This window comes from Chiloscyllium plagiosum, chromosome 26, assembly GCF_004010195.1.
Source record: "Chiloscyllium plagiosum isolate BGI_BamShark_2017 chromosome 26, ASM401019v2, whole genome shotgun sequence".
In the NCBI taxonomy this organism is placed as follows: domain Eukaryota; kingdom Metazoa; phylum Chordata; class Chondrichthyes; order Orectolobiformes; family Hemiscylliidae; genus Chiloscyllium; species Chiloscyllium plagiosum.
In genome coordinates, this window is record NC_057735.1 from 7,997,236 (window position 1) to 8,013,759 (window position 16,524).

Genomic DNA, 16,524 nt, shown 5'->3' on the forward strand with positions numbered 1-16,524 from the left:
AGCTCGCTGAAAGCCTGCCTAACATCCTCAGCGTTCCTTCTACCTATGTCATTGGTGCCAATGTGGACCATGACTTCGGGCTGCTCCCCCTCCCCCTCAAGGGCCCGGGAAACACGATCAGAGACATCACGTACCCTTGCACCTGGGAGGCAACATACCAAACGTGAGTCTCTCTCGTTCCCACAAAACCGCCTATCTGTGCCACGAACTATCGAGTCCCCAATTACTACTGCTCTGCTCTTCTTCACCCTTCCCTTCTGAGTAACGGGGACAGGCTCCGTGCCAGAGACCTGAGCCCCGTTACAAAGTATCCTTAGTAGCCACACACGCAGACGAGAAGCAACATGAATTTGACTGGGACAACAGTACCATTCTAGGGCAAGCGAAACAAAGAACAGCCAGGGAATTCCTAGGAGCATGGCACTCATCCACAAACTCCATCAACAAACACATCGACCTGGACCCAATATACCGGCCACTACAGCGGACAGCTGAAACTGACAACCGGAAGCGGCAGGGACAGGCCACTATAAATGCCGGACGAAACACCACAGAAGCGCTTCACAGGAGGCTCCCAAGCACTGAGGATGTCACCTAGACAGGGGCCGAAACGTTTGCAACAAAAAACAGAAGCGCTTCACAGGAGGCTCCCAAGCACTGAGGATGTCACCTAGACAGGGGACGAAACGTTTGCAACAAAAACGTCCAGCTCGGCGAACAGAACCACAGCAACAAGCACCCGAGCTACAAATCTTCTCACAAACTTTGAAGACCTAAGGGGCAACGTTTTCACACAGAAGGTGGTACATGTATGGAATGAGCTGCCAGAGGTTGTGGTGGAGGCTGGTACAATTGCAACATTTAAGAGGCATTTGGATGGGTATATGAATAGGAAGGGTTTGGAGGGATATGGGCCGGGTGCTGGCAGGTGGGACTAGATTGGGTTGGGATATCTAGTGGGCATGGACAGGTTAGACCGAAGGGTCCGTTTCCATGCTGTACATCTCTATGACTTGATGACAACACTAGCTTTATTGAGTAAGGAGCAAGCTCCCCTCTTAGAAGCAGGCTCCAAGTTCTTGCAAATGGTCATGACAGTGAGGCCTCTACCATTTTAAAGTTGGGATGGGGGTGTAGACATCGATCAGAAATGCTTCAGGACCCCTAAAGAAATTCTAGCCATGCTGCAATTTTGCACACAGCCATGAGGATAGTCCTTAAGAACTTTTCTCATTGTATTTTGCAAATAGATGGGAACAAGAGAAGACCTTTCAGCCCCTTGAATCTTCTCCATTGTTCATACATCACATCAACTCCATTCACCCTGCTTAGCTCCATACCCCTTCATACATCTAGCTAGCAGAGTAGAAATGAACTGATGGCAAGGTCTCACAAGTATGTTGAGAATAAATGCTACAGTTACTTGTTTTTAGTGTCTTACTCCCTGCAGATGGTAATGTTCTTGTCTTGTTTCTTGCAGCTTTGTGAACATCATGGGCACTTGGCTTCCATGAAGCAACAAATGGCTTTTCGTCACATATTAATGCAGCTGGGAATCCCCTCAAATTTCCCCAAAATATTCAGTGAGACCTGAAGTGACTGTGAACATTGTGCTGGAAACTGGCTGCAGCAAAGTTGGCTGCACACCAAGCAGTTAGAGCACTGGAATTAACAGTGGTGAAAAAACAAACAATATAAGATCCCTGCAGCAAACAAAGCGGCTTTGTATTTGATGTGACATCAGCAGCTGGGCAGTACTGGCAGCATGATGAGCAGTTTTGTGTTTAAAAACAGAGAAAGAGTGTGAGCCAAATAATTTCACCCAACTTGCCCCATACCTGGTTGCTTCAAGTTAATCAAGGGGAGTGTGAGCTACAACAGCCCTTCAAGACTTTCTGCAAACAATTGCTTCCTGATGAGAAATTATTTTTATATTTACAAAAGAGAAACTGCATAAAGAGTAGGATAGTAGCCAAAGCAGATGTTACTGATTAGAGTCCTCAAACGTTACCAATATTCATCGAGCTTATAGACTGGCATCACCAAGTCACATCAAGTTAACAATCTGTGGTCACCACAGCATCACTGAGTCAACTTGATGCAGTATCACTGTTGATTTATTAATCCATTAACACTTGGTCCTTGTATAGCTTCTAATCCAATGGAATCACAGATCACTGGATTACTGTCACGCTAACAAACCAATACCATAAAGACATCAAGAGACTCGCCTGAAATCTGTAAATCGTAACTCTGCTTCAACTCTGTTACAACTTCTTCCAGCTATGAGAATTCTGTTGATAAAGAAATTTTGTTTGATTTGTTGGTCCCTGATAGCACTGACAATGTTGGAAACTTGAGATGAATAGATTTTTAAAGTCATTTCCACAGTATTCATGGAAAAATGTGATTTCAGAATAACTTTGTTCGAATGAAATTTAGTGTACTGCCGTCAAGCTTCCTTGACTAATGTGTGGACTTACGATGTTGAATTTTCACCAATTTCATTGGAAAATTGATGTGTATCTGTGCTTCCATTATCTCAGCACTTTTTTTTTACACAATCAGTAATTGTTCATTATTTGTCCATTTTTCTTTCATTATTTTAGGGATTTTGTTCCATTGCTCAAATGGTTTTCTTCAGTATTATCAATTGCCACTAATTATTAATGTCAAAATCCTAATCCATGCCTTTATCAAGTCCAAGCTTCCAAAACTGCTTCTCCCCGTTATATATCCCTCCAACTCCCTCTAGCAGCCACATGTATGAGTTCCTTGGCCTCTATCATAAGAGGTCACGGGCCATTCAGCCCCTCAATCCTATTCCACTATGCAGTGGTGAGTACTTTCAACTGATGACTGTAGATTTCACTTCTAATGCCTCTTTTCTCTCTGCTGGCAGGCACCAGGAGGCACGAACTTGCTTCTCTGGCACAGTTTGGATCCTTGTTCTCTCTGTTCCACTGTCATTTCCATAGCTGCTAAAACAAAAAAATAATCAAACCACATTTCTATAGCACTTTTGGTACTCCACGGAAGATTTCATGAAACAAAATCTGTCAAATCTGTCAAATATTAGAATAGGTGACCCAAGATTTTGGAACACAGGTATCTTTGAGGATCACAGGGTTTGAGGAAGCTATAGAGCTAAGGAAGGGAATGGCCATAAATAGTGTTGGCAGACACTAGATGTACAGGAACTGGTGAGATTGCACCTTAACTTCTTTCCTTAAATAATTTTTATTAGATTAGATTCCCTACAGTGTGGGAACAGGCCCTTCAGCCCAACAAGTCCACACTGACCCTCCGAAGAGTAAGCCACCCAGACCTATTTCCCTCTGACTAATGCACCTAACTTATGGGCAATTTAGCATGGCCAATTCACCTGACCTGCACATCTTTGTGTGCCGTGGGGGGAAACTCGAGCGCCCAGGGGAAACCCACGCAGACACAGGGAGAATGTCTCCACACAGACAGTCGCTCAAGGCTGGAATCGAACCTGGCGCTGTGAGGCAGCAGTGCTAACCACTGAGCCACCGTGCCACCAAGGAAAGAGTTTAGGGGAAGTTCACTTGGCTGATTCCAAGTATAGAGAGACTGTCTTATGAGGAAAGGTTGAGTAGGTTGAGCTTATACTCTTTGAGTTTGGATGAATGAGAGGTGACGTTATTGAAACTTGTAAAACTCTGAAAAGATTTGACTGGATCGACACTGAGATACTGTTTCCTGTCATGGTGGAATCTCAAACTAGGGGACACAGATTAAATATTAGGAGTCTTCTGTTTAAGAGGAAGAATTGCTTCTCTCAGATAGTCTTGTCTTTAGAATTCTCTTCCAGAGTGAGCAGTGGAGGCTAGGTCATTCAAGGCTGAAGTAGACAGAGGGGTCAAGCATTCGGGTTACAGTCAGGTCAGTTATGATTCTGTTGAATAATGGAGCATGTTTGAGGGGCCAAATGGCCTTTTACTGCTCCTGTTTCTAATGATCAAAATGAAAATGATGATATCTTGGCAAGCAGGGAGGATAAGTAAATGGGATTTGGTGCAAATAGAGTATGGACAGACTTGGCAATGAAGGGGATTTGGGATTTCTTAAAAAAATGTTTTCTGATCTCTTTACTGTCCCACTATTGGGTTACTTTTAAAAAACAAAAAGACCTCTCTTTAACTTTGTTATCAACCGCCTTCTCAATTTCTGTTTTTTCCTTCTCCCTCTTGCTTTCAGTTCTTTTTTTACTCTATGCTGCATTGCTTTTTGAGGTATTGCTCTTTGTATTCAGAATTCTGTAGCCATTGACTTTATTGTGAGCCATTTTCATCCACTTGAGCTTCCAAAAATGGTAATACTATCAACTGCACGTTTGTCACAGTATTATTATACAACAAAATAAAAACTTAATTGGGAAACTCATAGCACCAATCTAGGAATAGTATAATTTGTGAAAGGGAGTCATGTAGCGGTGACAGGTTTGTTTTGTATTGATGCTGGAACAACATATCAGAATAGTTTAAATTATGTATTTGACACCATTAGCATACCAGAATGTAAGCTGGACTGAAGATGGGGTTACCTACTCAGGTTTGACTTATTCCTTAAGTTTTCTTTCAATTGCCTTCAACTACCCTGGGAAAAACGTGAGGTCTGCAGATGCTGGAGATCAGAGCTGAAAATGTGTTGCTGGAAAAGCGCAGCAGGTCAGGCAGCATCCAGGGAACAGGAGAAGAAGGGCTTATGCCCGAAACGTCGATTCTCCTGTTCCCTGGATGCTGCCTGACCTGCTGCGCTTTTCCAGCAACACCATTTCAGCTTCAACTACCCTGCCCGGTCAATCGACCCTTTTCTTGCCATCTCCTGTAACTAAAGAGAATTTCCAAAGGCTTTTTTTTTTCAAATATTTTTCTCCCTAGCTGTCCTGAAGATTAACCTTTAATTCCTAGTAATGCTAGGGCAATGCTGGGAGTTTGGAATCCTGTAGATCTGTTGTGTTCTTCAAACACCAGGGGTAAGCTTTTTCATGTGCATGTAACCAAAACTGTATACCCAGTTTAAACAGCTTCTGTATTTTGCTGTACAAAGTGTGCATAGACAACCTTCTCCACTGAGTCTCCCTGGCTACGTGACCCAGAAAGAAGATTTGCAATACTTAAGCTGGCTCACTGATTGCATATCTTGCTGAGATGGATTCATAACACGAATAAATTTCCGAAATGTGGCTTTGCAACAGGTTCAACAAAGGGTTGTGGTGTTTTAATTTGAAGAAGAGAGCTTTGTGCACCTTTGATGTCAGCTGGAGCGTGGTGATGTAAGAAGCACATCAGTGAGATTTACAGACATTCTCATGGAAGGCCATGGTGGTTTGCAAGCTGATTTAAGTTCAGCCTTCCAGCTAGGCTTTAAGTGTAACAACCATACTGCAAACGTGACATACTGATGTACTTGATGCTTGGCTTCCTCTGAAACCTGACACATTTTGACAAGTTGGATGGTTTACCAGTGAAGTGTAACTGCCTTGATATTGTTTGATGTATTGTGTGTGTTTCACCTGATGAGGAGACATGACATGAGCTGGCCTTGTGTTGAAGGTTGCTTCTGCTTCTGTTTCTATATTGCATTCAAGGCACAGAGCATAGCAACTGCCGATTAAATGTACCAATTGCCATGTGGTTTGTCTTTTGTCTTATTCTTTCATGGTGTGTTGACAACCCCCAGGCTCTCCTGCCAACCGTTGGGAAGTTTAACTCTAAACACTATCCTGCAGTAAGATGTATACTGCACAGTGTCGTGTCAATATTGTAGTATTCGGTATGCAGTTAAAGTTCACGTTTTGGTAATCTGGCGCCTAAGGCATAATAATGCAACATTATTATGCTGCAAATCTCAAATGAAGCACAAACTCGTGAGGGGACTGGACAGAGATACCAGGAGGATGTTTCCTTGTGTAGGGGGATGCTAAAATTAGGGAACATTATGTTGAAATAAGAGCACCACCTTTTAAGTCAGAGATGTTTTTTCCCCCTCACAAGGTCTTTTATGGAATTTCCTTCCCCTTAAGATAATGGAGGCCTGGCCTTTGCATTTACTTATGTCGAGTTGATAAATTTCTGATGGACAAGGAAGTCAAGGGTAATGGGGTTTAGGGTGCAGAGAGGAAAGCAAAGCCAAGACAATCTTACAGAATAGTGAACCAGCCTTAAAAGCCTGAATGGCCTTTACATTCTCTTCTGCTCCTAAAATACCTGAAATCTGATAGAATCTGAAAAACAACCATGGAGCTGAAGCACTACTAATTTCTTTCTCCGTAGACTCTGCCAGATCTGCTGGCTATTTTTAGCATTTTCCGACTGTGACATCAGCCGGTCTGATTCTCGCAAAACTAAGGTTTTCTACAAGCAATCCCAGACAATCTACAGATTCCACAAGTCCTACTTGAAAGGACTACATTGTACTCTGCTTATCATTTTCCTAATCAGTGCTTGATGTTCCATTACAGAGGTTCAAGGAATAGTTGTCATAATTTGAGTGTGGAGCTTAGTGTGACTGATTGAAAAACTAATGTGAATTCTTAAGCAAAGGAAAAGTGGCTGCAAATTGTTCCAAGGCTGTCACTTTTTGCAATGAAACCATTCAAGCTTCTCTCTCACGGAAAATTAATCAACTGTGTTCAAATAAAAAAAACCACATCATGTTGTGTGGTCTACCATCACCAAATGGACTGCAGAGATCCAAGAAAGGAGCCTGCCACCACCTTTTCAAGGGCAAGTAGGGATAGATAATGCTGGTCCATCCAGTGATGCCCACTTCTCATAAAACAAATAAAATAAACTCATGCATATTTACCGATTGCCTATCGGCTGCAGTATGTGCAGTATAAAAATAACAATGATCGTAGATCAGATTTCATTTCAAGGTTGTTTTGACATAGTTTTGCAGGATTGGATATTTCCTATTCAACCTGTTCATGACACACCTCTGCTGTAGTTGGAACTTGAACTCAAGCCATCCAGGTCAGAGGTAGAGACACTACCACAGAACCCTCTTGCACAATTAGTTCAAACTGGCGTGAAGATGAGAATGTGATCATGTTTCACCAATGTTATGTCAATGTTTTATCAAACAAAAATCTTGATAAGCCAAATTATTTTCAATTAAACTGTCACTGATGTAAAATCTAAACAAGTCATGACAGCACCAACACAGATGATCGCTGAGGTAGTTGGATCTGTTTGCTGTTGAGCAATAGTTGAATGAATGGGAGCCTTGATCAATAACTGGATCAGTGGTGCTGGAAGAGCACAGCAATTCAGGCAGCATCCGAGGAGCTTCGAAATCGACGTTTCGGGCAAAAGCTTACCGCCTTGATCAATAAGTCTAATGTAAAATAAACTCACGCCTGTAATCAGATGACATTGCAGAAAGAAAAGGGACTAGTTTTTGTAAATTCTGCAGCCTTCCTTCTGATTTGCACTCTAGCTTCAACAGGAAATTCCACAGAAGCACTTTGAAAAAGAACAAGATGGAGGGAGATGGGGCGTCTCTCTTATAGCCAACATTCATCTCTCAGCCAGCGGAAAATCACAGAATCCGCACAGTGCAGAAAGAAGCCATTTGGCCATCATGTCTGCACTGACTACCCCCAACCCCTGATCAATGAGACGGTAATTGTTATATGTGGGTTCTTGCTGTGCACATAGAATCTGTTGCATTTCCTATTTTGCAACACTGCTGAAGTACTTTATTGATGGTGACATTCAGAAGCTGTGAAAGATGTAACATAACTGCAAGTCTTTGTATGGGAGGAATGAACATAGTAGGAATTCTACCTCTAGCAATGTTATATATAATAAACAGATTATTAACTTCCCTTTAAAGAGATTACTAAAAGAGTTCAGGGGCAATTTTCAATTTAATACCACGCCTTTCGCTCAATGTGAACAGGGCAGGTACTTAAAAACTAGGAGCAGGAATAGGGTATTCAGCCCTTTGATATGATCCCATGGCCGATCTCATCTTAGCCTCAACTCCACATTCCTTCCCACTCTTCATAATCCTTCAACCTATTACTAAATCAAACATCTGTCCACCTCCGCCCTCAATTTACTCAATGTCCTGGCATTCAATGCATTCAGGGGGAGTGAATTCCACAAATTCGCAATCCTCTGAGAGAAGTAACTCGACATGTTTTAAATCTGTCAACCCTTATCCTGAAACAATGACCTCTTCAACTAGATTGCCTCTCAACATCTACTTTGTCAATTTCCTTGAATTGGGGCAGCTCAGTGGTTAGCACTGTTGCCTCACAAATTCGATTCCAGCCTTGGGCGACTGTCTGTGTGGAGTTTGCACATTCTCCCTGTGTCTGCGTGGGTTTCCTCCGGGTGGTCCAGTATCCTCCCACAGTCCAAAGATGTGCAGGTCAGGTGAATTGGCCATGCTAAATTGCCCATAGTGTTATGTGCACTGGTCAGAGGGAAATGAGTCTGGGTGGGTTACTCTTTGGAGGGTCGGTGTGGACTGGTTGGGCTGAAGGGAATGTTTCTGCAATATAGGGAATCTAATCTAAAAATGAAGGGTCTGTTTCTGTGCTGTATGACCTCTACATACCTCAATTAGATTTCCTCTCATTCCTCTAAACTCTAAAGAGTATAGATTCTGGATCAGTGGTGCTGGAAGAGCACAGCAATTCAGGCAGCATCCGAAGACAGGCAAAATCGACGTTTCGGGCAAAAGCCCTTCATCAGGAATAAAGGCAGAGAGCCTGAAGCGTGGAGAGATAAGCTAGAGGAGGGTGGGGGTGGGGAGAGAGTGGCATAGAGTACAATAGGTCAGTGGGGAAGGAGATGAAGGTGATAGGTCAGGGAGGAGAGGGTGGAGTGGATAGGTGGAAAAGGAGCGGGGCAGGTCGGACAAGTCCGGACAGGTCAAGGGGACAGTGCGGAGCTGCAAGTTTGAAACTAGGATGAGGTGGGGGAAGGGGAAATGAGGAAACTGTTAAAATCCACATTGATGCCCTGGGGTTGAAGTGTTCCGAGGCGGAAGATGAGGCGTTCTTCCTCCAGGCATCTGGTGGTGAGGGAGCGGCGGTGGAGGAGGCCCAGCACCTCCATATCCTCGGCAGAGTGGGAGGGGGAGTTGAAATGTTGAGCCACTGGGCAATTTGATTGATTGGTGCGGGTGTCTCGGAGATGTTCCCTAAAGCGCTCTGCTAGGAGGCGCCCAGTCTCCCCAATGTAGAGGAGACCGCATCGGGAGCAACGGATACAATAGATGATATAGACCTAACCTGTTCACCTTTCTTCATAAGGCAAACCCTTTATCTCTGAAATCGATCTAGTGAACCTCCTCTGAGCTGTCTCCAAGGTAACTATGTCCGTCCTCAAGTTAGGGAACCAAAACATGATGCAAATCTCCAGGTCTTACTAATACCTTGTACAGTTTTCAATATCACTTGCCTTTCAATATCACTTGAAGAAGGATGCTGTTGTTCTTGAGGGAGTACAACAAAGGTTTACTAAGCTGATTCTGGGAATGGCGGGACTGACGTGTATGGAAAGATTGACTAGGTTAGGGTTATTTTTACTGGAATTCAAATGAATGGTGGGGGAATCTTATGGAGACTTATAAAATTCTAAGAGGACCAGATAGGGTAGATGCAGGGAGGTTGTTCTTGATGGTAGGTGTGTCCAGAACCAGAGGTCACAGTCTGAGGATTTGGGGTAGGCCATTTAGGATGGAGATGAGGAGACATTCCTTCACCCAAAGAGTGGTGAGCCTGTGGGAATCATTACCACAGGAAGCATTTGATGCCAAAATATTGAATGTATTCAAGAGGTGGCTAGATTTTGCACTTGGGATGAATGGGACCAACGGTTTTGGGGAGATAGCAGGATTAGGCTATTGAGTTGGGCGATCAGGCATGATTGTGATGAATGGTGGAGCAGGCTCGAAGGGCTGAATGGCCTCCTTCTGCTCCAATCTTCTTTGTTTCTATGTTTTATATTCTGTTCCTTTAGCAATCAATGCCAAAATTCCATGAGTCTCCCTTTTCAACTGCTGTACCTGCATATCAGTTTTCTGCAATTCATGCACAAGTAAACTCAGATAACCAGGTAACAAGACAAAATTGGAAAGCCAATGCTGAGTTAATTCTTAAAAAAACTAACTTGATTTTTTTCACCAAGGTATGATTTAAATGACAGCTTCTCCTGTGAGAGCCTCATTAGGATTTGCAAATCAGGATCCACAGTGGATGCACGTTGGTGGGGTTTCATTGAGCCAATTGGTTGTGCCATTTTAAAAATCCCAATGAATGGAACTCATCCTAAACTGGATAAACCAACAAAGGGGCAACAACGAAACCTCTCCAGCTAATTTATTTTTACTATTCTTCAGAGGTCATGGAAGCAACATTTACAGTGGTTCAAGAATGAAAGGTTTACATGGATTACATTTTCTGCTATTGCTGGAACTTTTAATTCTAAAAGGTTACATTTATCTGTCCTGTACAGTTTGCAATTTAAATGAGAAGTCAACAAAAAGATCATGCAGTATAGTTGTTATTTCTAATTTGGTAGTTTATGAGTCAGCCTAAACTGTGATATTTCTGTTCACAGTGAAGTTTGGTGTGTTGGTGCAATCATGTAATTAGCGCTTTTTTAAAATAAAAATGCATTATTGGGATGTGTGTGCTGTTAACTAAACCAGCATTTTATTACCCATTCTAATCACCCAGAAGGATGTGATGGTCACCTGCCTTTGTCAACTACTGCAATCCTTGGGGTTTAAGGACAGTTTAAGGATTCACTGAGCTGGCGAAAGTGAGGACTGCAGATGCTGGAAAAGCACAGCCAGTCAGGCAGCATCCTCGGCTGTGGTGGGGTCTGCAGATGCTGCGGATGGTTCCTGACCTGCTGTGCTTTTCCAGCACCACACTCTCATCACTGAGGTGGCACACTGGAAATCAAGCCCCACTATTCCCAAAGTTATCATTAATGTGAAGAGATTTAGATCAAAGTCCTCCGTTTACCTAACTGATGGGCTCAGATTAAAAGGAAACAATTACTACATTCTTGTACTTTATAAGAAAATAATTGTTTATTATGAACACATTGTCTTTAATCAATGGCAATTAGTAAATATGAATTTGACCTTACAACAGTCCAACTTAAACTTGTAAGTTCCCCTCTTCACAAACAGACAAACACACAAAGACATACAATACACAAAGACATACTACAAACAAAGACAGACAACACACAAAGACATACAACACACGAAGACAAACACACAATGACAAACACACAAAAACATACAACACACAAAGATAGACAAATGCACAATGACAAACACACAAAGACAGACAAACGCACAGTGACAGACACACAAAGACATACAACACACAAAGACAGACAAACGCACAATGACAAACACACAAAGACAGACAACACACAAAGACAGATAAACACACAAAGACAGACAAACACACAAAGACAGACAAACACCTGGATATTAAGGTGAAAACGGAGAAAATCTCAGGGAACACGGTTCAATGGCACTAGTCGGGACCACAGGACTCAATGAGTTGCTTCCTTTCTTCCCCTTTCAATTCCCTTTTAGTTCTTTGCTGTTGACACAAGTTTGTATACCAATACTCTCTTTCACTTGTTGGATGAAATTCATCTAGTAATCGAAAACTGTACAAATTAATTAAGGTAGAGAGATCATAATTTATTAAGGTGATGAAGTCAAAAAGAAGAGTAAGAAAGATTTTACAGACACAGAACAGTGTGGTGGGGCCACATGTAGCGCAACATGACGGTTGAGGCCGCCTCCATAGGTATGGAACTTGGCTATCAGTTTCTGCTCGGCGATTCTGTGTTGTTGTGTATCTCAAAAGCTGCCTTGGAGGACACTTACCTGAAGATCAGAGGCTGAAAGTCCTCGACTGCTGAAGTGTTCCCCGACTGGGAGGGAGCATTCCTGTCTGGCGATTGTTGTGCAGTGTCCATTCATCCATTGTCAGAGCATCTGCATGATCTCATCAATACACCATGCCTTGGGGCATTCTTGTCTGCAGCGCATGAGATAGACAACATTGGCTGAGTCACATGAGTATTTGCATGCACTTAATGTACTAGTTCTGCTACTTCTTTTATTAATTCGTGAGATGTAGGGGTCTCTGACTGGCTAGTATTTATTGCCCTAGACAGACCTCATTGCCCTATTGATCTGATTGGCTTGCTAAGGCCATTTCAGAGATTAATTTTGAGTCAGCCACATTAGATTAGATTAGATTAGATTACTCACAGTGTGGAAACAGGCCCTTCGGCCCAACAAGTCCACACCGCCCCGCCGAAGCGCAACCCACCCATACCCCTACATTTACCCCTTACCTAACACTAGGGGCAATTTAGCATGGCCAATTCACCTAACCTGCACATTTTTTGGACTGTGGGAGGAAACCGGAGCACCCAGAGGAAACCCACGCAGACACGGGGAGAACGTGCAAACTCCACACAGTCGCCTGAGACGGGAAATGAACCCGGGTCTCTGGCACCGTGAGGCAGCAGTGCTAACCACTGTGCCACCGTGCCGACCCGTACTGTGGGTCTTAGGCCTAACGAGATAAGGATGACAGATTTCCTTCCCTAAAAAGGACATTAGTGAACTGTAAAGCCTAGCTACATGAAGAAAGACATTTTAATCCTGTGCACCTGTATGGATTATCAGATTTGAGAATGTAAATTTTGTAAGTGTAACATAGTGACAAGAGCATTCTGAGTCTGAAATCCATCCAATTCCAATTGGACCTTGAAGATTTGTACCAGATCAATTGCATTTACTTGCCTTTGATCTATATCTGTTCTCTTGATAAGCTTGTTCATGAATTTTGTGGTGTTTAATAATCACCCTTTAGGTTTAATGTAATGGAAACTCGACTGTGTATAATTTTTGCTGGCTGCTGGTGGAAAAGAGGACATTGAATCAGATTGTATCAGAGGAGTTCCGAATGGTTCTGTTTATAATATTAAATACCATGGAGGTGATTTGGAGATAGCCTCTTAATCTATTCAAAGGTTTCTCTGTGTTTTATTTGTAGTGCATTCATGTGTAAAGCATCATTGATAAAAAGCTATTTTAACTGGGGATGAGCAACAGTCATTACATCCCCTTGTGATTCATTCACTGACCACACACTATTTAATGTCTCATAAAATGTTCATTTCTTTCCTTGTAACCTATTATTTTAGCCCATTAACTCAAATCCCCACAGACTTGTTAACTCCACAGAGAATAGCAGACAAAACAGGCTATTTTGCTAATTGAATTCTTTTTTTTTTTTAAAATTCTTTCATTTTGTCTTGACTTTATTTTTCATTTTATTTTGTTACTTTCCCTCAATGCCTTCAGAGTGAATTATGGATTTTTCAATTGCTCATTCTTTGCAACTCCTTGCAGTCGGGCCAGAGATCTCTCCAGTTACAATTGGGAACAAAAAAGGAAATCTGACTTTCTCCAAGCCCTTCTGATTCAGGAAATAAATGAACTTGGCAAGTTAGTGCTGGGTTTTTGGACTAAGAAGATCTTAGTCCAACTGTCAGCCTGTGTTAAGTTGCTGAGCTCTGGTTTGTTGTTACATCCAATCTTAGCAGAATCCCTGCCTAGTTGCTGCAGAGACTTGCTGTCGATATTGAGTGAGAACACAAAGAAGCTCTAATGTTCCTTTCCCATTGTCAAATTTATCAAGCATCTAGAATAGAATCCCTACAGTGTGGAAATAGGCCATTGGGCCCAACAGGTTCACATTGACCCTCCAAAGGGTATCCCACCCAGACCCATTCCCCTACCCTATTACTCTACATTTACCCCTGACTAATGCACCTGGCCTACACATCCACGAACACTATGGGCAATTTAGCATAGCCAATTCACTTATATGACACATTTTTGGATTGTGGGAGGGATTTGGAGCACCTGGAGAAAACCCACACAGGGGGACACATGGAGATTGTGCAAACTCCACACAGACAATCGCCCAAGAGTGGAAGCGAATCTAGGTCCCTGGTACTGCCAGGCAGCAGTGCTAACCACTGAGCCACTGTGCCACCCATCTATGTGCCCGTATTCTGGCTTGAGTCAGAACCAGTGTCGAGAATGTGGTGCTGGAAAAGCACAGCAAGTCAGGCAACATCCGAGGAGCAGGAGAATCGACATTTCAGGCATAAGTCCTTCATGAGGAAATCCAATGCAGCAAGGCATCTCAATTCTGTTCACCAGTCTGTATGGCCAAAGTTGGGCCTGTAGATTTTGTACATTGGAACATAGCAACAGGAGCAGAGCTTTCAGACAGTATTTCTTCAGATTCCAATTAGACCTTGATGATCAGTACCTGTTCAACCTCATTTACTTGGCTTTGATTCATACGTCTTGATAACCTTGAGATATGATATAAATTTTTTGATGTTTAAATAATCACACTTGAGGCTTGAAATAATGAAAACTCTATCTTATTTAATTCTTGCAGGTTGCAGATACAGAAGAGACCACAGAATTAGGTTTGCACCAGAACAGTTCCTTCTGGTTTTGTTACTCTTACATGCTTAGCAGCAATGAAATGTTCCTTATTTAAACACTTAAACTTAGCTGTTTAATTCCTGGCTGTAATTCACCTTTCTGGTGAATCTGAAGTGTATCTTCTCAAAAACTGCACACAGTATTCTTGATGCCATCTGGTTAAGGTTCTTAAAACTAAATATTTGATTAAAATCTACCGTCTTGATTATCCAACATGAGCACCAACTTTTAATAATTTATATATATGAACAAATGCATCCTTTTACTCCCGTTAGGGAGAGGCAGTGGCATCAATGTCACGGGATTAGCAATCTAGAGATCCAGACTAATGTTCTAAAGACACCAGTTTATCTCTCACTACAACAGCTGATAGAATTTAAAGTTAAATAATACATTTGGGTTTTAAAAGCTGGACCTCAGTAACTATGAAACCGTTGCTGATTTTCAAAGAAGAAAATCTTTTTCTCCGTTTCTACTTCAGGAAGGAAGTGTACCATTCCTAGCTGCTCTGATTTGCATAAACCTCCAGACACACAGCAATGTTGTTAACTGTTAAATATCCACTGAAGTGGCCCAACAAGCCACCCAGTTGTATCAAAGTGCAACAGAAAAATCAATAAAGATTGAAACCAGATGAAGCCTTTTGTGTCAGGCTGTCAAAATCTTGAAGCTCCCTAACAGCACTGTGGAAGTCCCTATAATCCACATGGACTGCAGCAGTCAAGAAGGCAAACTCAGCACCACCTTCTCAATGGGTAATCAGGGTTGCGCAATAAACCTTGGCCTGGCCAGTGACACCCACATCCTACAAAATAATTTTTTTAGAGTTCTAGAAAATATACTGTTTTGTCTACCTTGGATCTAAATGGATTGCCCACTGTGAAGCTCCATCAAACAGAATTTTGTCCACTGATTCAATCTGCCTTTGTTGTTTTGAAATGTTCTGTTCTTAACTACACAATTTGAGTGCCTTTTAATATGCATTGTAATATTGGATATACAGTTGTCTATTCCTTCAGTAAAGCTACTAATGTATCTGGTGAATAGCTGAGACCTCATTATGGACCCCTGGGAGAATCTCTTGTCATCAACCAACATGTGTTTCCTTTCTCCCATTTCTCTGCATTCTACATGTCACAAAGCTCTCCAATTCAATACACTTTTACTAAAAATTTGTGTTAAATCTTGTCAACTGTTTTCAGGAAGTCCCTATAGAAAGGCTCCCTACATATTTCCTACCCTCCTTGTTAATGATTGGAGGCCTTATTTAATGATGAAGGGTTTTTGTCCAAAACATCGATTCTCCTGCTCCTTGGATGCTGGTGCCTGACCAGCTGTGCTTTTCTAGCAACACACTCTCGACTCTAATGTCCAACATCTGCAGTCCTCACTTTTGCCTAACATCTCACAAATGTCAGGCAATGACTATCTGTAATTATAGAGAATGTAACCACCAACCTTTGACATTCAATGATGTCACTATCATTGAATTCACCATTATCAACAATCTAGGATTTAACGTAGGCCAGAATCTAAACTGGGCCAGCCACATACGTACTCTGGCTACAAGAGCAAGTCAGAGACTGGAAATCCTGTCGTGGATAACTCGCCTCCTGACTCACCAAAGCTTGCCTACCATCTACAAGGCACTCATCAGGAGTGTGATAGACTACTCTCCACTTGCTTGGGTGAGTGCAGCTCCAAGAACACTCAAGAAGCTCAAAATCATTCATAAAGAATAGCCCACTTCATTTGCACACACCTACAATCTTAAACATTTCCTCCATCACTGACATATTATGGCAGCAGTGTGTAGCACCTTCCAACCCTGCTGTCCCCACCCCCTAGAAGATCGGGAGCACCAGATAAATGGGAATAACACTAATTCCAAGCTCCCCCTTCAAGTCACACACCATCCTGTTTTGCATAGCTGAACCCCAAGTTCCCTCATAG

The 16,524-nt window shown here is 42.4% G+C and overlaps 1 protein-coding gene across 1 annotated transcript in view; it reads left to right on the plus strand.

The window, feature by feature from the left end:
• The window catches only part of LOC122563059, a 60,236-nt gene extending 56,709 nt beyond the window's left edge, over positions 1–3,527 (plus strand). The window contains exon 9 of the mRNA XM_043716414.1: positions 1,481–3,527. The gene's annotated coding sequence lies outside the window, so the exon portion shown is untranslated. The remainder of the gene's footprint in view (positions 1–1,480) is intronic.
• Positions 3,528–16,524: the final 12,997 nt, after the last annotated feature.